Below are 21,994 nucleotides of genomic sequence, written 5' to 3'. Positions count from 1 at the left end.
AATTTAAGTTTTTTTTTAAGTCCGGTGGGAACTCTTTCATTTTCCTGAATAAAAAGTTGCATAATATGTCAGTTTCCGAAATTCAAGCTACCTCTGTACTTACCAAATTTCATATAGGTAAATCGGTTAAACGGATGGGTCTTTAAGAATCCCGTGGAAACTCTTTGATTTTCCGGGATAAAAGTAGCCTATGTCCGTCCCCGGGATATAAGCTGACTCTGTACCAAGTTTCGTCAGAATCGGTTAAACTTTTGAGCCGTGAAAAGGTAACAGACAAACAGACACATTTTCGCATTTATAATATTATAGTATGGATTTGAAAGCCTACCATCAATACTGCCGTCTTTCCCCGAGATGTAAGCCTTTAATGATCGGTTAAACTGTTGGGCCCTGAAGAGTTAGCAGACAGACAGACAGACCGACAGACAGACACACCGACAACTTTTGCATTTATAATATTAGTATGGATAGTGCGATGTTATCATTAGGAACGCGAACAAGGCCGCCGTTTAAGGCTAGCTACTATTAAAAGTCAACTTCGTAAGTAAATTAACTACAAAGAACAAAAAATGCATACCATTCATAATTTATATCCTTTCCACAGCTTAGCTGTGGTGCCGGCGATCCTATTAAATTAATTTCTGTCCTTTATCTACGCATCACCTGATCATCTTATCGGAAAGGGCAATTGAAGTACGCATTACTTTTGCAAATTGCAGCGTGAGAAATTGCGCCAATTAATTATTATAGAGCACTTTAAAATTAAAAACTAGCTCTTGCCCACGGCTCTGGCAATTATATTTTTTTAAAACATCAATGAGAATGTTTTAACCCCCGACCCAAAAAGAGCGGTGTTATAAGTTTGACGTGTGTATCTGTGTATCTGTCTGTGGCATCGTAGCACCTAAACTATTGAATCGATTTTTATTTAGTTTTTTTTGTTTGAAAGGTGGCTTGATCGAGAGTGTTCTTAGCTATAATCCAAGATAATCGGTTCAGCTGTTTGAAAGCTATCAGCTCTTTTCTAGTTACTGTAACCTTTACTTGTCGGGGGTGTTATAAATTTTTAATTTGTGTAATCCATTTCTAAGTTTTTGAATTAGGTACTCTTCGAATTTCAGCAGCAATAAAAAACTATTACCTACGTGAAATAAAAGTAAAAAGAATACCCGTCTGAGTTTTTTGTCAACTTCTTTTCAGACGAGGGCGCGTTAGGAACCCGTTACATCAATTATCTTACAAAATCAACAATTGACAGTCAAAAAGTTTACAATGTAGGACAATGTAAGTTTACAAGTAGGAAGAAGGACCTTTTCAAAATCTTTATTTTTACAGACTGCAAGATTTGTCGAAGTGAGATCAACATACCTACAGACTCTACTACAGTTTTATTATTAAGCACTTTTTTATTACTACAGTAATTTAAATTAAATGAATTACTTGTAGAATACTTACTGCAGTAAGTGAATTATAAAAACTGTTAATAATAACCTCGTGAGAGCCGCTTATTATATTTATTTTATTGAAATTTTATCTTCCTTTTAATGTTTTTTGAAGTCGTAAATCGAAAAATGCACTTATCGTTTCATTTATGATCGAAATAAAGTGAAATAACATTACGGTTTAGCAATGAGAATTGGCGAATGCTCGTGAGGCGTATAACATCTGCCCCCAAAAATATCACTTCGTGATGACCACGAGCACCCTGCCAAGAGTGTTGCGACGAAGAATATTATAATAGCTAATTTTTTTTATCCATACTAATATTATAAATGCGAAAGTGTGTCTGTCTGTCTGTCTGCTACCTTTTCACGGTTCAACAGTTTAACCGATTCTGACGTTTGGCTTATATTCCGGGGACGGATACAGGCTACTTTTTATCCCGGAAAATCAAAGAGTTCCCACGGGATTCCTAAAAACCCATCCGCTTAACCGATTTGTATGTGCCGAGGTAGCTTGCGTCCCTGTAATTGACATAGGCAACTTTTTATCCCGCAAAATCAAACAGTTCCCACGGGATCTTTAAAAACCTAAATCCACGCGGACGAAGTCGCGGGCATCCTGTAGTTTAGAATAACACTCAAAGCTACCCTTATCTAATTACCTACTGTAAAAATTATGCCCGCGTAGAATTGTGCCAAAAAAATGGCTGATCCTTTACGCAAAAAAACGAGCCAAGCCTTCCATCACTAGTAACTTAGTAAGTACCTATGGTGGTGGTATGTTATTGTTCATTATTATGAAGACAAAGAATAGAGCTAATAAAATTGTTTGGGAAAGTTATTAATAATAATTATGAAACAAATCATTTATTAACCCCCGACCCAAAAAGAAGGGTGTTATAAGTTTGACGTGTGTATCTGTGTATCTGTGTGTCTGTGTATCTGTCTGTGGCACCGTAGCGCCCAAACTAATGAACCGATTTTAATTTAGTTTGTTTTGTTTGAAAGGTGGCTTGATCGAAAGTATTCTTAGTCATAATCCAAGAAAATCGGTTCAGCCGTTTGAGAGTTATCAGCTCTTTTCTAGTTACTGTAACCTTCACTTGTCGGGGGTTGTATAAATTTTTAATTTACATTTGTGAACTGCTGCTACTGATGTTTTTCGAAATTTTGGATCGAAGAGGGTGGTTTACGTGGTATTAGAGCTTAAAGCTATAGATAATAATTTATCTTAAGTGAGCTTCACTTAAATAAATGAGTAACAAACAAGTGTAAATTAAAAATTTATAACACCCCCGACAAGTGAAGGTTTCAGTAACTAGAAAAGAGCTGATAACTTTCAAACGGCCGAACCGATTTTCTTGGATTATAGCTAAGAACACTTTCGATCAAGCCACCTTTCAAGCAAAAAAAAAACTAAATTAAAATCGGTTCATTAGTTTAGGCGCTACGGTGCCACAGACAGATACACAGATACACAGACACACAGATACACATATACACACGTCAAACTTATAACACCCCTCTTTTTGGGTCGGGGGTTAAAAAACCATTCCATTATATCCGATTCAAGTCTGACCTTTCATGGGTAGATACTTTAAGTTATCTTGATTGGCAGGTGTTACCTTAATAAGTTTTTATTTATTACACCTCATTACGTCTACCGAGAGGGACGCCATTTTGAAAATTAATGACGTAATTGGCGCATGCGTGTTAGGACTGTCGTAGGTTAATTATTATTGGTGATTTATAGCGAAGGGTGGTATTTGTTTGTATTTATTTAATTACAGCAATTATGGGTTTATTCGTTTTTTTTTCTATAAAAGCTTTTTAATAAAAAGCAATGAAGTTAAGTTGGAGCGTGCTTGCCTAGAGGACGCCTCTTGCCTTGAAGATATGTAGGTTATACGTGGCAGGAAACACTGACGCCGGAAGGGCATTCCGCACCTTAGCGGTTCGTATCAGAAACGTTGAGCAAAAAACGTTCTGTGCGAGTAAATTGGACGCCGACCACATAAGGGTGCCAACTTTCACAGTTTCTCGCTGTTCTCTGGAAGAAAGGTGAAGGAGGAACAAGTTTGCGAAGATCCTGAGCACATTCTCTAAAGTAGGTATATCTGATAAAAGACCGGAAACCAGGCGATATTGCGTCAGTGTTTTTGGTTGCTTAAAACGCGCAAAACTCCGAAAAGTTAGAAGTGCGTGTCTGGGATCGAACCCCTGACTCTCCGCATAGGAGCCAAGTGGCTGACAACTTAACCAAATGAAAACATCGCGAGCAAACCTGCATGCCTAAGATATCCCCATAATGTTCTTAAGAGGGCTAGCTCTCCGTCACTCGTTTCATACAATCGTAGTTCCAATTTCATTTGAATATTAAGCAACTAAAGTCCATGAAATTTTGCAGACATATTCTAGAAACTAATATCTGTGTCTGTGGTTTTCCAGATTTCTGTTAAAATATTCGGTTTCAAAGTGACGCGGTCTTAAAAATTTTCATACAAATCTTTGAGCCCCTGTAATTTTAAAACTACATATTTTTAGAAAAATCTAAAACACCACAGACACAGATATTAGTTTCTAGAATATGTCTGCAAAATTTCATGGACTTTGGTTGCTTAATATTCAAATGAAATTGGAACTACGATTGTATGAAACGAGTGACGGAGAGAGCCCTGTTAAAGGTTTATTAAGTCGGCTAATTTGCACTTGGCCAGCGTAGTGGACTGTGGACTATGGTCAAAACCTTTGCATTCTGAGAAGAGATCCGTGCTTAGTAGTGGCCTGCGACAGGTTGATGATGATAATGACTATAAACTTGGTAGTTATAAAGGCCCCTTAAAGTTTTGAGCACTTTTATACAAATAGACTTGATGTATAAGCCGAAATTGTGTGAGCAACAAAAGTTGCTAGTGTGCCTGCGCCTTTAAGAATAAATAAGTAGGTACACATAATCTCACAAATGAATACATTTTGTCTCCGACGGTTAAATTGCATTTTAAAATTAACTGTAACCTAGATATGACAGGAAATTAATCATTCAATATTTCCCATATATTAACATGTCATTTACAATGATTGAATGTTGATGATTGCCGTTGACTCGGAATTAAAATGTCAACTCTCGAGAAACTCAAAAAAAATTGCAATCTTACCGAATTTGCTTTCCACACCGGCATCTGTAAACAAAATAATGTATTTATAATTATTTATTGAAATATTTTAAATTTTAATGACATAGTCAAGTAGGTAGATATGGCTTGATTGAGTTACAAGAATTTAAGGTAATGCCAAAGATGGTGCTTTTAATGCAATTTTGAATGAGAGTAAATTATTCTTTTGCATCTACATTTTAAAACGCAAATTATTAAATACTAGCTGATGCCCGCGACTTCGTTCGCGTGGGTATAGGCTTTTTAAACATCCCGTGGGAAATCATTGATTTTCCGGGATAATATGGAGTAATCCAAGAAATAATCTATCTCTTCTATGCGTGAAGGAGTAACAAACATACACACAAACTTTCGTCTTTATAATATTAGTGTTATTTCTTGTACCTAGCTACAAGTGAAAGCCTTTAAGGCTGAAATTTATAGAATGTATGTGTAGAACCTACGTGTAATGTGTAGAACTTGTATGTAACATATGTGTTATATTGAGTAGAACTTGTTATGTATGTGTAATATGTAGAACTTGTTTCATACTTAAAATGATATTCTGTCTACTGCTGAAAATAGGTTTCTGGTAAGGATTTCCACAATCCACGCCTTGTTGAGTCCTAGGGCTCCCTTAGACTAGTTTGATGACATCTACTGAACAAGTGCGAGGTCTTCCAACACTACCCAATCACGTGTGGGGTCAAAACCGAAAAGGACTCAGATTTATATATGAACAGTGATTTAGTATTTTTCAAACCAGCATTTTATAGCGTGCAAAACTCGGATCAATGCCCCACCACGCGGCATTGACTTTGAGTGACCTATTTACGGAACGTTCGTTGACCTCTAGCGTCAGTCAGGTGTTCTATTTGCAATATACGAAGACAATTTGATGCAAAGTGTCACTTTAACCCCCGATACGCTCAGTGGGGCGCTTCGAATCGGCACAAAGTAAACTGTATACCTACCTACTTAGCTGTCACTTTGTATGGCATACCTCTTCCAGTTTCATTTAAAGACAATTTTAACTTAGCGACTTGTGGCTGTACGTTGACATCTCAGTCATTATATTACAGATTCTACGAGTGAAGAATAAAATTAACATTCATACATATTAATTTTTATAATCAACTTAACCTTGTCAACCGCAGGTCGAACTTAAATGAAGACAAAATAATCATTCGGTAAGCTAATGAGGGCCCAATTAAAAGCAAATCACTAAAACAGACCAGTGACATTTTTACAGAACATAACTTTTTTTTTTACATTTTCCTAATAAGCTAAGAATAACGCAAATAGAACTCTATTACTATCATTACAAAGATGAAAATGCAATAACTCATATTATGTCAACTGTACTTAATGCATAGGGTTGCCACATCGTATTACTTCATCAAATACTGTGATTTTTTTATCAGATTGAAATATTTTAGTGCCACAACACATTTTAGTTCTTGAGATAGTGATAATAATAATAATCCATCTTGTATACCTACTAAATAATATTTACGATAACAAGCATCGAACTTAAACACAATTCAAGCATCTTTTAGTATGGGTATTTTTAAGTAGTAAATATATTATAATAATCGGGTCTAGTTCAAAATACAAAATTTATATACGAATGCGTGTCTGTCTGTCTGTCTATCTGGTTGAATGCGGAGGCCGTGAAAAGGTGCCTAAAAAAGACAGATATGTCTACCCCTTTGTGCTAGGTACCTTTCAAAGACCCGGCCTCATTGGGAGCGAAGCGAAACTAATCAACAGATCGTGAACTACAGATTTAAACTAACTCTCTCAGTTTCGAAGCGAAACATTAACGTAGACTTATTTTACTATTGTATTATATATACTGATCTGACTTTTGTAAACGCTTGTGTAAGTCTAAATCTAAGAGTGAAAAAAAAAAAACAAGTTAGTCTAAGGAAGGTGGCAGCCCTGTAGAACTGACCGCGGTCACGACAAAAAAGCTCTCACGCGCTCGCCTTCTCATCGAGTCGAGCTTCTCGATTATTCATGCGCTACGGTGTCGCGATGATGGCGTATTTCATAGAGCTGTTACAACCCCCCAGATATGAGGAGATTCGTAGAAGGACAAAGCCAAGCAAGAACATAGAAGAGCCGTGATAGCCTAGTGGTTGAGACATCCGCTTCCTATTCGGGAGGTCGGTTCGATCCCGAGCACGCACCTCTAACTTCACCCAGTTATGTGCGATTTTAAGCAATGAAATATGACAACATCGTGAAAAAATCTCTCTGGGTTCTCTATAATATGCTCAAAACGTGTAAAGTCAATCAATGCTTACTTGGTCAGCGTGGTAGAATATGGCCTAAACCCTTCCCATTACGAGAGGAAACCTAGACTCAGTAGTGGGCCGGCGATGAGTTGATGATGAATCCAAAACTGCAAATACAATAATTTCAAGCAATACTTTCACTTTCGCCCCTAGCACGAATCCAAAATGATATCACGTTGTAGTTATCGCGATTGTTGGGATTGGACGAATTTATGTCATTCTTACTGTAACTGTGGATTTTAGCCAATAGTCAAAGAATGTAAGAATTGCCAATCAAAGGTACCTAATATTGTAATTACTACACTACAGCTGCTGTAGTGATACTGATTTTAAATTACATTCAGTTGACCTAATATAATCTAGTTTTTTATTTATGTATCTTTATGTAGTATTTCGAGAAATCCAAACAATCATTATACTATAAAAAAGTTTCACTTGTATCATCGTGATATAACATCGAAATAAAAAATATTAGGTCAGCTTTATAAATTTCCTTAGCGCAGTTAAATTACAACGAAACTCATTTGCTTGCAAAAACTGAACAACTTTTTGCACTAACTGTTAATAGTTGCAACATCTCCATATAAATCCACCCTACATAATCAAGTGACGTCTGATAGAGTCAGTGGAGATAATGACATCTGGGGTAAAAACTTGGACGGTTCGTTATTTATCATCCCGGGCTCTTTAATTATCGTGTGTGTGTGCCTTAACGACAGTGTGGTACCGGCTTTACTAGATATTAAGGACATGAGCTTTATAATAAGGGCCTGGACAGACTTAAACACTGCAGTAAGTTATAATACATGAGTCATAAATCTTGAATAACTTAACCTGTGGGGGGTATCTTAGTCTGGGAGACTTGGTGGAACTATTTTAAGGGTTCTTTATATCCAGAGAAAAATGGAACCCTTATAGGATCACTTCGTTGCCTGTCTGTCTGTCTGTCGTGTCAGTCAAGACCCGTGAAGGGAATCAAACCTGTAGGGTGCTTCCCGTTGATCTAGAATCATGCAATCTTAGAGGTAGCCAAATTGCATGATTTTATCAATGGTATGTCTTAAAGCAGAAATAAGCGGAAAAATCCGAAAACCATGAAAACCATGATGTAACCACAAAACATTAGAAAAAAAAATTAAAAAAAATATTTCACAAGGGCATGGAACCCTTTGTGTGCGAGTTCGACTCTCACTTGGACGGTTTTTTCGTCAATAAAAGTCTTTCACAAGTGCAATGCCAATATTTTCACCTGAACTGACCCTGTGGCTCGAAACATGTGATATAACGGTTTAGCACAAGCAATGTAAGCAAGTTAGTTTATATTATAAATTGTTCATATTCTTTTAGTGAACCCTTGAATAATCACTCTAACTTTTCAAGTTACCTAAATAGGTAACCTGAAAAGTTAGAGTGATTATTATTATTATTAGAGGTAGGTAAGTAAGAGTTATTTTTACCCCATTCGGTCATTAAGGATTAAATGTTAAAGTATGGTTAAAGTGCATTTTAACACAACACATGATAATTATTTATTAATTAACTTGTTCGCTAAATTGATATTTAATTACTTTAATTGCTTCTACAAACAGAGAAGTAATGGTAAAGTAATTAACACAGATGGATCGCGAAGTTCTTGTTAGCAAAAAGTGCCCTTTATATTTACAGCTGCCATTTTCGTTTCTCGTTTAATTTAACCGCATTCGGTGTTAAAATCTTATCGGCAAGGTGCAGACGGTCAATAAATATCGCAATCATCGTAAACCTGTCAATATGTTTGAGTCCAAAATAAGTTATTGGATTTTCGGACAAAAAAAATTTGATTAGCAGCCTAGAGTTGGGAAATTGGGGGCGTTATGGTGAATCCACATATACCCTTAACCTAACCGAACCCGGTGGCATGTGTGGATCTACCATTACACTCATGTGCTTCGGAGAGCACGCAAAGGCTTTACGACTAATCTCTCTTTGGTCATGGCGAATTGCCGGCTCATCATAACAAGCTGATGCCCGCGTGGATTTAGGTTTTCCGAAATCCCGTGGGAACTCTTTAAGTTTCCGGGATAAAAAGTAGCCTATATGCTAATCCAGGATAATATCTACCTCCACTCCAAATTTCAGCCATATCCGTCAAGTAGTTTTAGCGTGAAGGAGTAACAAACAGACACACACATCGCTCTAATTATTCAGTTCACAATCCAAATACCGAAAATATGCGATATCGCTCCGAATCTCAGAAGGAGACTCAACTAAAACCTTCGAAACACCCGTATTTATGCAAGTTCAATCTTGTTGGCCTCCTAGCAACAGATTGTATGACATCGAATGAGCCAAATATCGATTTTATCAAACTACCTGCATTAGGTAAATTAATAATTTTATATTATTTTTGACAACTCAAATCAATTTTTAAAAATAACCTTACAGTTACACACAAACTTTCGCCGACATAATATTAATGTGATTATTGAGATTAGCTCTTTGACCCTTGATCGAATAAAGACTAATTTTGTCTAAATAAGATGTATTGAAACTTATAACCACACAAATACAAAGAGCAAACCATTTGCACATCAATAACATTGCCAAATTAAAAGTTAATCAACTATATATCAATTAACCTCGATACGAAATCGATTTTCGACTCGTTTCATAGGTATGTATAGTATCGAGATATATCGAGACACGCAGTGGGGGCAATAAATCTGGGAGGGTTAATTACCTGCCAGCACAATGCTTTATTAGTGTTTAAGATGGTGTATGGAATGGGGGATGGTGTAATGGACGATATACAACAACAATAAAAAACAACAAGCCTCAATAGCTCAATGGTTATAGGAACGGGCTGAAATCCGAAAGGTTGGCGGTTCAGTCCTTAGCCGTTGCACTATTGTCGCACCCACTCCTAGCACAAGCTTTACGCTTAGTTGGAGGGGAAAGGGGAATGTTAGTCATAATTAAAATGACTAATATTCTTTTAAAAAGATAAAAATATATTTTAGTGTTTTGCAAGGTAGATATATAAATAAGTTAAATAGATACTTCATTCAATAATTCAATTTATCGTCACATGATGATGAATTAAATTATTGAATCCATTACTAGCTCACGAGTCTCCTCTCAGAATGAGAAGAGTTTGAATGAGAAGGTGTGTGCACATCTAAAGCAGGTGTTTTTGTACACTCCAAAAAGATCATTGGTTCCGTGTTTGAAAAATCCTCTTCCTTCCCTTCCTTTGCTTTTTCTTTTCTGAAAAGTTCTGAAAAGGTCTCTTGTGCCTTGGATCACAATAAAGAAGCGCGCAAGATAACTCGTGATTAACATCTTAAACCTGATCCTGAATTACCTCTTTGGCAAAAATCTCTCATTAGGTAAAACTGCAAAGCAGGCAATTCCGTTAGCTTTAGAAAAACATTGCTATCGCTGAATGAAAAAATACGCCTATATCTGTGCTTGTAAGGAAAAGGGGCACAAGTCAGATACGCGGCTACAGCTCGTTTCGCCAGTACGGGCCAAAGAAAGAAATTAGTCGAGACACCGTTTCTTAAAATCAAGATACCCTTTGAAATATACATTACATTGTGATTTAATTTATAGTTTTCTTTTGTAAATGAGCTCATATAATATTTAATCCAATTTTTTTTTAATTTATTATTATATATTTTAAATTAATGTGACTTGTGCCTCTTTTCTAAACCCAACTTCGGCTGCCAACCTTACGTCATACTAACTTAGGCCTTTTTCTTAGTAAGTAGTTATTAATAAAAACGAACAAATTAAGATAATTTGTTTGTTATACTATTCATTTATTTGATAAAAATACTTATAATCTTAGATCACTGGATGTAGCTGGTTCAAATCTCAATAATTGGAAGTATTTGTGTTATTAACACAGATTTTTACATGATTCTATGTTTATGTAAATGTGATTTTGATATTATATTATATTAAATATTATATTATATGAAATATTATATTATATTCGATTTAGATTTATATTACATTTAATTTTTGTATGTCTGTAAATTATTTTTAAAAGTGATGTTAACAAGAATTGCTGCAAACCAAAGGTTAATCTTTCATTGCTGAAGGTTTCTTTGTTTCTTCAATTTTCTAGATTAGCAAAATCTGCTTTTATTTGATGACTGTCAAGTTGGTGTCTCTTTTTCAATGGGCTCTACTAATTTAATTATCATATGTATCGCGTCATAGGTATTACACGTGTCTAGAATTGGCTTTTGAATTTAAGACCAGTGCTCTTAAATGTTTTGCCAAAGTGTAATCTGGAAACTGGATATGTCTTCTTTATACATTTCGTTCCCACATAAATTGTTAAGTTCAAGCCTAATAGAAGATAGGTTTTGCCTGTGTGTCGTCGTGAATAATGAGATCTATAAGTTAGGTAAGTCATAAAGTAAGTAGCTTATGTGGTCAAGAATTAGTTATTCTTTTCTTCCAAAATTTTAGAAGGTGGAGTTGTAAGATCTAGTTTTGTCATTACTTGTACTAATGCCGAATATTTCAAAGAAGGATTTTTAATAACTGTTCGCATAAATTTGTCTGTCTCACAAAATGACTGTTTGAAAGATTCTTATTTCAACTAAGACTTCTAAACTCCAGACAATATAATCCCGAAATACATGGTCAATGTAATTGACATTTCTTCCAAAAATAAATTTTGTCCACTGATCGTTAAACGGACCTACAATCGTTTTAGGACCATGTGAAATCAGTTGTGCTAAATATAAAACTCTCTTATTGAAATCACTATGGTTTCAGTACTCTTGAAATATCTGACTTTGCTGCTCAAAGGTAAATTTTATAAGCAGATTTCTTGCTGCAATCTGATTAATGTTTTACTCATAGATATGTGTTTTACTTTACTCGCACTAACTATTCTTCCTTTTTGGTTTATATAATGTATCCTCTGTTTCTTTTAAGTTTTATAATGGACCTTATATTGTTGGTCTTCCTCTTTCTTTCGTTGTGAGTAAGATGAATCTAGAATCACACTAATATTATAAAGGCGAAAGTTTGTATGTGTGTGTCTGTGTGTGTGTGTGTGTGTGTGTGTGTGTGTGTGTGTGTGTGTGTGTGTGTGTGTGTGTATGTTTGTTACTCCTTCACGCAAAAACTACTGAACGGATTGGGCTGAAATTTAGAATGGACATAGATTATCCCGGAAAATCGAAGAGTTCCCACGGGATTTTTAAAAAACCTACATCCACGCGAACGAAGTTGCGGGCATCAGCTAGTAAGAAATATATTTCTGAATTTACCGGTAATATACAAATTATACAACAAAATTATAGGAGTAGGGCGTAGGACTACGGACACGTTTTGACAGCAAAAAATAACAAATAAGTTATAACTAAACCGTTAACTAAGTAATAATAAATTAGAAAACTTATTACCTACTTAGGTACTTCCGAAGTAGTACAAAAGAATCTATAACTGACTTAAATATAACAATGGTGGTGGAATCTTGCGCAAAGGTCCAGGTGCCTAACAAACAGTGTTGTCCTATAATGGGATCGGTTACCTAACGGTTCGATAGTAATAATTGGCCCAAAAAAACACCAAAACAATTAAACAGTACAACTTCGGTCGTTTATCATGAGCTTTTTTTGTTCTGAAACGCAACGATTTGAGAACTAAGTAGACATGATGCCATATTCCAAACCAAAAATTTTGCGAAACCTTGTTACAAGTAGGCATGATTTAAGTTGTGCCCCTATTCTTTGTTAAGAAGTGGTTAAGACAAACGATAATCGACTTGTGCCCAATTTTTGTTTAATTTTTATTCTGGAATAAATAAAGTTTTCGTAAAATATGCCTTTTTCCCTTGAAGCTTGAAATAATATATTTCATTAGTGAGGTTTTGTAATTTTAGTGAAAAATGCGACTTGTGCCCCTTTTCCTTCCGACCACAGATATATTATACCTCTTGTGACTTGGTCCATAATAAAAAAAAACGCTCTAAGGCAACTCGCGATTAACATCTTAAACCTGATTCTGGCAGTTACCGTCTGTCTGATAACACAGGCTTAGGCTACCGGGGCTGAGTAAAATAATAAGGATCACAAACAGGTAATTTCATTTACTTTTCACGCATGTAAAGTTCACGCTGAAGGAAAAAGTATGCCTCTTGTACCTTGGACTCCAGCAAAGAAACGCGCTAAGAGAACTCGCGATTAACATCTTAAACCTGATCCTGGCAGATTACCGCCTATCTGGTAACACGGGCCTATGCGACAGGGGCTGAGTAAAACAATAAGTATCACAAACAGGTAATTTCATTTACTTTTCATGCATGTAAAGTTCACGCTGAAGGAAAAAGTATGCCTCTTGTACCTTGGACTCCAGCAAAGAAACGCGCTAAGACAACTCGCGATTAACATCTTAAACCTGATCCTGGCAGATTACCGCCTATCTGGTAACACGGGCCTAGGCGACAGGGGCTGAGTAAAACAAAGTGGACACATAGCTGTTGGGTATTGGCGCATGTTACTAAACACGATCCTTTGGGAACTTGTGGGACAAGACAGCTCTTATCTAGGAGACCTGTATAGTATAATTTAATTTTATACTGAGAATAATTATATTAAGGATAACTTTTGCCATAATATTCTGTTTATTAATCATGCCGTCTTAATTAAAAAGCCAAACTTCATCATCATCGTCAATCGATAGACGTATCCTACTGGACATACTCAGTCATCTTTCTAACAAAGACTTTGTCTTTTATATGAGTTTTTTCTAGTTTTAACGATATGATCATTTTGCTAGGCTCAGACACAAAAAAGATGTTTACTCCAATCTCCAAAGGGTTACATTGTTGTTTCTTCTTAATATATTAAGGTCACCTTAACAAATGTTTGTCACTCGTTAATTAAAGCGCGCATCTGCAAGCCCCGCCCACTGCCGTTTTGGATGCTGATCTTATCTGACCCGATTCATTAATTTCCACAACATCTCGCCTCCTGGCCGTGGATGCAAGGGCATGAAATTACTCAATTTTCGGAAATTCTGTGTCATCCTTTTACAATAATTAGGTTCAATGGTGGCGTTTCCAACATCAAGGGGTTCAATCTATAATAAAATCAACCCATGAATATAAAATTCAAATAGAACTTAGACATTACATTTATTTCATTTGTTAAAATCATAAAATCTGTTAATTTTATAGTTAGACATAATATTGTAGTACCTAAATATTACATATTTGGTACTTAACATAATATCATAATACCTTCTTCTTTGCCGTATGACTTGCCGTAGCACTTTGTTCGTATTCTTCTTCCTTTCTTTATCCTTAACTTCCTAATATTATTTAACTCCAACCTATAATAATATTCTTTTGTAAGTCTTTCCCCATCTACTCTCTATTTTACTCTCCTTATCTCTACTTTTTAATTCTTACAATGAACTTATCGTGTATCATGTGTATTATATTATGACCAAACAATAACCTTCATAAACGTAATTTGACTTTAATGCATACTATGCTCAAAACTATTATAATTATAGGTAGCTATAATATATTTGATTTCTTTATCCTAAATAATAAATCAACAAGAAATTCATAATTTAAAATATTTTTACTCAATCAAACTTTTACAAGTACCTTTAATAGTCAAGTGCATCTATGGATAGCACTACAATATTGAAAAAACATCCTCCGTTTAATTACAATCACCACTTACATTTTTCAATTTAAAAATTGCTTAACAGGGCTCTCTCCGTCACTCGTTTCATACAATCGTAGTTCCAATTTGATTTGAATATTAAGCAACCAAAGTCCATGAAATTTTGCAGACATATTCTAGAAACTAATATCTGTGTCTGTGGTGTTTAGAATTTTTCTAAAAATATGTAGTTTTTAAATTACAGAGGCTCAAAGATTTGTATGAAAATTTTTAAGACCGCGTAACTTTGAAACCGAATATTTTAACAGAAATCTGGAAAAGCACAGATATAGTTTCTAAAATATGTCTGCAAAATTTCATGGACTTTGGTTGCTTTATATTCAAATGAAATTGGAACTACGATTGTATGAAACGAGTGACGGAGAGAGCCCTCTTAAAAAGGGTTAATAAGAAACAATTATAAACTAACAGCCCTTCCCAAGTAACGCGGCGTAAAAAAAAGAAATGCAAAATAAAAACAGTGGCACCGGTGTACAAAGAGGTATCTAGTCAATTAGCAGGAGCTGACGTGTTGACGCACACCCCACATAAGGGCTTAGTTAATGATCGCCCGTGTACAGACTAATTACTGATACCCTATCTGGATTACAAGATGATGCGTTAGATATGGAGATATAAGATAAATATAATTCACTGTTTTGATAGTAAGACCAGTAAGACATACTTATTCGTACTGATTATGAGATGAGTGAATATAGTGGGATAGAAGACCATAGATATTGGAATATTGATACTTATTCAGTTGAACACAATCTCTAAACTAAGCTAAGTTGACTGGTTTAAAAATTATACCTCTTTCACACTGTTAATTGCGTAAGGCACTAATTTTAGATCTACCAGTACAGCATAACTTTCAGATTGCGCGCAACAGACTCAGCAATTGTTACAAAGAATTGATGACATCTTCTCGATTGTTTTAGGGGAGAATTCTGGAGTTAATTAAATACAAGAGCTTCTATGAAGACTAAGTAAATTGTGGAACGATGAAAATCATAAGAAACCAATCGGCAGATAGATGCAATAGAATGTACATACTTGAAATCAAAATTGAACCTTTTTTAACCGACTTCCAAAAAAGGAGGAGGTTCTCAATTCGTCGGGATCTTTTTTTTTTATTTTTTTTTTTTTTTATGTATGTTCCCCGATTACTCAAAGACCCCTGGACCGATTTAGAAATTATTTTTTTGTTTGAAAGGGTATACTGTGCAGGTGGTCCCATATAAATTTGGTGAAGATCTGATGAATATCTTCGGAGATGGAGAACAGAACTCCTCAATGGATAAGAGCAAATTGCTCGCGATCAGTGTAATAGCTTAGTAAAAAGTAGGGTTTTAACTGGGCATAGCATATTATAGTACAGTGAGGCCACTAAAAATTGTGAAATAAAAAATTTTCAAAAGAAAAATAAAACCGACTTCAAAAACCAAAAACACTAAAAAGTAGAAAATAATTTTTGTTTAGCTACACATGTAATGTACCTAGGTATGAAGTCGGGCGAGCTTCACTCTTGGATTTCTAATTTTGTTTTAATATGCTCGCTCGACTTCATACCTAATTACATTACATGTGTAGCTAAACAAAAATTATTTTCTACTTTTTAGTGTTTTTGGTTTTTGAAGTCGGTTTTATTTTTCTTTTGAAAATTTTTTTTTGCACAATAAATTGTGATAGTACCTAAACCTAAAAATATTGTTCTTGATAACAAAATCAAAAAGATTATATTATTATTTTCACACTATCACACTAATATTATAAAGGCAAAAGTTTGTATGTGTGTGTGTGTGTGTGTTTGTGTGTGTGTGTGTATGTTTGTTACTCCTTCACGCAAAAACTACTGGACGGATTGGACTGAAATTTAGAATGGAGATAGATTATACCCTGGATTAGCACATAGGCTACTTTTTAGCCCGGAAAATCAAAGAGCTCCCACGGGAATTTTAAAAACCTATATCCACGCGAACGAATAGCATCAGCTAGTTCTTCATAAACAAATTACAGAATAAATGCAACGAAGACAGAAGCGTTAAATTACTAAAGAAGTGGTAAAGAAAAAAGCATAGAAGGTTTGATCGGACATCAATAAAAGATATAAGTGGTGTATCAAATTATCAAGTAAACTAGACGAGAATTAGAAGCGTGGTAACATTGACACTAACACGAGGCACCAATAAAAAATACATGCTGTAGGTGGTTGTGGTGTACTCATAAATAAAACCGATCATAGAAGCTTCATTTTTCCACACTAATATTATGAACACGAAGTTGAGTCAGTCTGTCTGTTGCCTTTGCACGGTTTCATAAATTTAAAGTATCTAGATAAAAATTAGGCACAGAGATCTCCATAATATCCATACTAATATTATAAATGCAAAAGTGTGTCTGTCTGTCTGCTACCTTTTCACAGGCCAACAGTTTAACCGATTCTGATGAAATAGTTCAGGGTTAGCTTATATCCCGGGGACGGACATAGGCTACTTTTTATCTCGGAAAATCAAACAGTTCCCACGGGATCTTTAAAAACCTAAATCCACGCGGGCGAAGTCGCGGGCATTCTCTAGTTATTAATATACTGTGGCTAGCATAGTAGCTTATTCTGTTGTATCCATGTCAAAACTAAACTAAATTGTGAGGTCTAAATATAGTGCTATCCTTTTCACAATGTTCCCTATAGAAAAGGATAGTATTCGTTTAAGACAAGTCAATTTAGTTTAGCTTAGAGATAGTGTACAACAGAATTAAGCACAATATATTAATTTTGACTATTTATAAATATTTTATCTTAGACTGGGGCACAGACCTTGGCCTCTGAAAAAAAAGCTCAAGCGAAACCTATCGATAATATCAAGCTTATCTCTATTGAGTCTCCGCGAAAGTCTAAGCTGCTAGGAATCAGATGATCCTATGATGAAAAGAATACCCGGCTAAGTTTGTTGAGGGCTCTTCTCAGACTTGGGCGCGTTTGGAACCCTCGTGGCTTTAATTTTAAGTTACGTAATTAATTATCACCACTATATCGTACAAAAACAATTTCAACTATCAAAAGGAGTACAATTGTACCTAATTTAAATAAATGATTTTGACTTTGACTTTGATCAGCTGCCAAAAAAAGAGCTCTTGCCAGCCTATAAATATTAGCTAATAGGCTGACAATGAAAATGAACACTACGTGAGAGCAACCGCGGGAAACAGCTTGTTGAAATAAAAACGAAGTACCAATAAAAATACATGCTGTAGGTGGCGTACTCATAAATAAAAGTGATCATAGAAACTTCAATTACCTAGCAATAAATCAGGCTAGGAGGCCAATAAAAAGCCGACTAATAGCTAATGGTCTCGCTTGATCTTGGTGTATCCAGTGGGAGAAATTAACTTATAAATCGTACTGTTTCGACAGAGTAATACCTATGGTAGAGATATAAAGGACCTTGCATATGTGGCCCGTTTACCTCTGTATTTGTGTCTGGCCTGTTGTAAGATTTTTCATGGACGTAATAATTAGGACAGATATAAATAAACAACGCGTAACTTTTATGTTAGAAGCTAGGTATTAGTTAGTAAAAATGTTTAAGTATAGTAAAAGAGTTAATTTTTTTTTACTATCAATTACTTACGATAAACTAAAAATTCGAAGTAGAGAAACGTAAATTGAAAACTATATCTAAAAAGACAAAAATGTAATTAAATCTGCAGTAAATTTTTCATTATGGGGTATAAAATAAAATAAAATGAGTAGACATATTTTTATTCAAATAAAATTTTACAAGTATCTAAGTACTTACTTATCATCAAATCTTCTTGAATCATCAAATCTACTTGAATCATTAAATGCCTTTACTTCTCAGAAAAACCAGCAAGAAACTCGGTGGTATATTCTGACATCAATGTCACAGAATATTTTTGTTCCAAATGACCCATCGAGTGCCTAGTTGAACATATAGAGAATGTTGCGTTCTTGTAATATACAAGTACCTATATTGGTACTAAAATCTACGCTCAATTACTAACTTACATCAATATCATACTGATAATGGAATACAATCATACATACCAATCTTAAAATCCCCTTTAGCAACCTGTACAGACCTTAACACAAGATAATGGCATATACGCGCGATATCAGTTATCCGATCTTATAATCGACCACACGTGACGACTATCGAACGAGAATCGATTGGCGTCGTCTCGATTGTTTTTATATCGATACAATCCTCTGGATTAACTTATAAATCGTCGGTTTACAAAGTAAACACGGCGCGAAGAATGGCGAGATAATAGTTGATATCGATTCGTCCATCGAGCAGACCACACTGTTACCTGATAGTTACATTCTCAATGAGATGTGGAACGACGAGAATTTTATCAGATTATAATATCAACTGTCTTGTATGTATATTTTTAACCCCCAACCCAATAAGAGGGGTGTTATAAGTTTGACGTGTGTATCTGGCTGTGGCATAGTAGCTCCTAAAATAATGAACCCATTTTTAATTTAGTTTTTTTTTTGTTTGAAAGGTGGCGTGACTAATAATTTAAGTAGGCACATACTGGTAAATAGCTTTTAAAGAAGGTATTTCGTTATCATCGAAACCTCATGCGAATCAAAACTAAAGCACCACGCTAATAGAATGTATTCCCGTGTGTGTGTGTTCCCGTAAATACTTTACATATTACTCAGAAGGTGCATGTATGCGCAATTGTGCATGCCAGGGATGCGTTTGTAGGGAAACTTTGATTTATATTCAGATCAGAGTTTCCATGTTAAAATATTTGAAATCTAGAGAACTGGGTATCAATCGTTTCCATGCAAGCTTCTGGCCTAATTAGAATAGAAGAGCTATTTGAAAACTAATATTAATACGTTTTTATTAACTCACTTTTTTGTGTGTCTGTTTGTTTGTCTGTTCGATGCAAAGTTTGCAATTCGCAAACTTCGCTAGTAAATAGAGACTTGAAATTATAAACGTACCTAGCTAATAGAAAGGGAGATAAAGAAACAAATAAACGCCAAGGATAAAAAACAGAAAAGCTTGAATAAGTAGCTCTGTTTTACTACACGATGTTAAATAAATACAATTTTCTAGTCATACAATTTACACTGCAGCACCCGGCTATGAAGTCATATGAAGCGCCCACGTGCAATAATCATAATAGCACCCCGCCTTTATTGAGTGTTGCCGTTGCGCACGATTCTCTCCATAGTTACCTATTACAGATACGTGTATTTACAGTAATTTATTAATAAAACCATAAAAAGTTATAGTGATATGCATGCGAGTTTGGAGAAGCGTCGGTCTGCACTTTTTACGGCCTTTCGCTAAGCTGATTTTGACGAAAATTGGAGATAGCCAGTACCAAGAGATGGGAATAGCATTTTTTTATCTCGGAATATAAAAGATTTCCCATGGGATTTTAAAAACCTAAACTCGAACGAAATTGCATCTTCTCGCTCCTTATAAAACGCCCATTTGTAGTAAATAGTACAAATGGGCGCCATTTGTCTGGCAGAGCCGCGATATAAGAACTGTGAACTCAAACTGGAGAGCGTAATATAAGTAGCCTATAGAAGTAGATTTTTTGCTACGGTAAGCTTCTTTAAACATATTATTTTGATATTAAATAGCCTTGTAAGAAAGTTAAAAATATATTATAGGTAATAATAATTGTTCTCGACTGTGCCACTGGCAGACACTTGGTCTATAAAGGTGCCCACGCACTTGAACTAAATTGCAGCTGAACTGCGCGTCGTGGCAGCGCCCCGCACGATATTCTCTCCAGCCGCGACGCGCGGCAGTGACGCGCTACGCGGTACGCGCGTCACGACTGGAGAGAATATCGTGCGGGGCGCTGCCGCGACGCGCAGTTCAGCTGCAGTTCAGTTCGAGTGCGTGGGCACTGGGCACCTTAAAGCTCACGTCCTGTAACCGGGGGCGTTATACTTTTACCTTACCACTTACTTTAATTATTAACCCCCGACCCAAAAAGAGGTGTGTTATAAGTTTGACGTGTATATCTGTGTATCTGTCTGTGGCATCGTAGCTCCTAAACTAATGAACCGATTTGAATTTAGTTTTTTTTTTTGTTTGATAGTTGACTTGATCGAGAGTGTTCTTAGCTATAATCCAAGAAAATCGGTTCAGCCGTTTGAAAGTTATCAGCTCTTTTTTCTAGTTACTGTAAACTTCACTTGTCGGGGGTGTTATAAATTTTTAATTTACACTTGTAATATTTTGCACTATGCACTAAACTTTTGTTTATAGTTATCTTGCTTACTCGCTCCAGTTTCCCTCGGATGGCAACTCTGTCTATCTTTCTACCGATATGAATAAAACCATATCAATACTTTTTTAGATTAAGTAGTTCTGAGATTGTTTTTATCACACACAAGTCAAGCTGGGTCCTAGAATTTTATACCACATAGTATTATTACCATCTGTGCCAGTCACTGCACTCAAGCTATAAAGTTATAAAACGCTCACGTACAATAATCATTTATAGCACGCGTCTGTTGGCGCTGTACATACGTTTGCGATTGCCTTGCCACTGTAATTATGGTATTTACACTATTTATTACGCGTTTGTAATAATATGAACTACGAGTTATACCATATATAAATAAAATTAATATTATATTTTTTAAGGTTATTAGTTTTAGGTTCTTTGTTTTAATAATTTAGATTTAGTTTTTAATTTAATTTAATTATTCTTAATGTGTGTTTAGGAATACATCTGTTATTATTTGCCACAGTTAAAAAGCTCCAAAGAGTTTTAAAAAAAATTATAGAGATCAAGTTATATCACACCTGATTGATACTCAAATTATATCTAATCTAATCTAAATATATACAAGTGTATATTAGAAATTTATAGACCCCGACAAATGAAGGTTACAGTAACTAAAAAAGAGCTGATAACTTTCAAACGCCGGAACCGATTTTCTTGTATTATAGCTAAGAACACTCTTGGTCAAGCCACCTTTCAAACACAAAAAAACTAAATTAAAATCAGTTGATTAGTTTAGGAGCTACGATGTCACAGACAAATAAACAGATACAAAGATACACACGTCAAACTTATGACACCCCTCGTTTTGGCTCGAGGGTTAAAAAGGAAAAGCTGACTGACTGATCTGTCAACGCACAGCTCAAACTACTAGACGGATCGGGCTGTTTGGTATCCAGACAGCTATTATGACGTAAATATCCATTTGGAAAGGATTTTTGAAAATTCGACCCCCTAATGGTGCAAAATAGGGGTTTAAAATTTGTGTAGTCCACATCAAAATCAAAGATTTCCCACGGGATTCCTAAAGACCCATCCGCTTAACGGATTTACATGTTCGGTACCAAGGTAGCTTGCGTCTCTGAAATTGACAACTTTTTATCCCGGAAAAT

The 21,994-nt window shown here is 35.4% G+C and overlaps 1 protein-coding gene across 2 annotated transcripts in view; it reads right to left on the bottom strand.

The window, feature by feature from the left end:
* The window catches only part of LOC123877245 (transcriptional activator cubitus interruptus), a 156,979-nt gene that overhangs the window by 105,192 nt on the left and 29,793 nt on the right, over window positions 1-21,994 (bottom strand). The window contains exon 2 of one of the 2 annotated variants that reach the window (XM_045923798.1): window positions 4,598-4,621. The exons of the other annotated variant lie outside the window; for it this stretch is intronic. The gene's annotated coding sequence lies outside the window, so the exon portion shown is untranslated. The remainder of the gene's footprint in view (window positions 1-4,597; window positions 4,622-21,994) is intronic. 2 annotated transcript variants of the gene reach the window in all.

The sequence above is a fragment of the Maniola jurtina genome, chromosome 23 (assembly GCF_905333055.1).
Source record: "Maniola jurtina chromosome 23, ilManJurt1.1, whole genome shotgun sequence".
In the NCBI taxonomy this organism is placed as follows: domain Eukaryota; kingdom Metazoa; phylum Arthropoda; class Insecta; order Lepidoptera; family Nymphalidae; genus Maniola; species Maniola jurtina.
This window is presented reverse-complemented; position numbering and strand designations above follow the sequence as displayed.